The sequence below is a fragment of the Haliotis cracherodii genome, unplaced genomic scaffold (genome assembly GCF_022045235.1).
Source record: "Haliotis cracherodii isolate W230 unplaced genomic scaffold, xgHalCrac1.p SCAF_14, whole genome shotgun sequence".
In the NCBI taxonomy this organism is placed as follows: Eukaryota; Metazoa; Mollusca; class Gastropoda; order Lepetellida; family Haliotidae; genus Haliotis; species Haliotis cracherodii.
Window position 1 is genome coordinate 33726330 of NW_027266269.1, and position 1676 is coordinate 33728005.

The window sequence follows — 1676 nt, forward strand, 5'->3', positions numbered from 1 at the left end:
TCGTAAGGGAATAAGGGAGAATCCTGATGTTCCCTGGGCAGAATTAAAAACGGCCCTTAAGAACAGGTTTAGCGACCTAAGTGATGTGCAGTATACACAACAAATTACTCAAACCAGCATCGGGAGAAGTAATACAGGGGTATGCGGACAGGCTCATGTCACTCGCAGACGAGTGCTACAGCACAGACGCCCCCCCCCCCCCCCTTAATATACAAGGGATATTAGTAGATATATTAGTAGATGGTCTCCGGGACGACCACGTGGCTAGGAGGCTATTCAGGGAACGACTTACTGGCCTAAGGGACGCTGTAGGGAAGGCTTCCTACGAACAGCAACCCTCACGGAAAACAACCTTATAGGAGGCATAGGGAGGAAACCCCTATGGGAATAGACTGGTTGGGTAAGGATCCTTGGGATGAGGCCTAACAAAGACAGATAGAAGCTCTGACCCACTGAACGGAGATGCTAGCTCAGAATATGGAGCGCATGACATTAAACATATCTCAGGCTTAACCTAGTTCCCACGTGGAACAACCGAGACAGACAAACGGGCCAGCGATAGGTCAAACTCACAGACAGCCTAACGGACCAAGGGTAGGGGTGTAGGTGGTTCACCTTGGCGACCTGATAGGAAGACGGGGGATGAAAACTCCCGATCAAGGCCGACAGGTTATCAAGGTTATAAGAACACCCCCTCCCCCCCCAAACACCCCCCCCCCCCCCCCCCCCCCCCACACACACACACACACACACATTTTACCTACTGCAGGGTAATGTGACACACCCAGAGGAGGTGCAGAAGTAGGGATTGAGCCAGCAGGCAAATTGACCATGACAGGGTAGAACTGAGAGAGAGAGATACCCTAGGATCACCCTGAGAGCCGAGTCGGGGTTGATTACCCTACCCGCAATACCCACCAGCACACGGACCCAGGAAGCTTCCCCAAGACCGACTCCACGAATGACCGGTCGAAAGAGAAAACAATCACCGCCCCGTCTCGAGCGAGTAATGGAGGGACATGCGTCCCACGTCGGAGAGTCCAAAGATGAAGACGAAGACACGCCTCTCGTACGTCGGTACCCCTTGACTTATGCAACCGGGGACATGATCAAGGTACAGGATCGTTCAGATTGGTGAAGTGAAGAATCTGGGCCAAGTGGCAGGGAACTCAATGGGAATGCACTGTGAGTGAGTGAAGGTAATCAACTAATGATTTTGCGTAGCCTGGTTTACGCAGCTACAAAGTGAACTATTGTGGCTGAAACAATTCAAAGGATGAAGAAAAAGGAAGGGATGGCGTAATTTTACGTGAATATGCCAGGCGTTCCCTAACGCTGTGAACTGTGAAAAAAGAATTAAGTGACAGAATTATTTTAGGACAACGAGCTGTAACAATATACAGTTCAAGAAGAGCCAGAACTGTAAGCTGTGAAATTTACAAGCAAAGTTGTTGACGTTGAAACGGGAGGTTACGAGTCTCACCGTTGGTATACAAGAACATGTAAATCTAATACGTTTTCTTACCCAAAGACGGGGGGGATTGGAACCAGGTGTTGCACTCCCGGTTATAGGTATATATAATAAAGAAATAATTAAGATAATTAAAAGTGATTGACTGTACATGAATTATACTTGTATATGATTTGTTTGTTTGTTTGTTGTTTTACGCCGCACT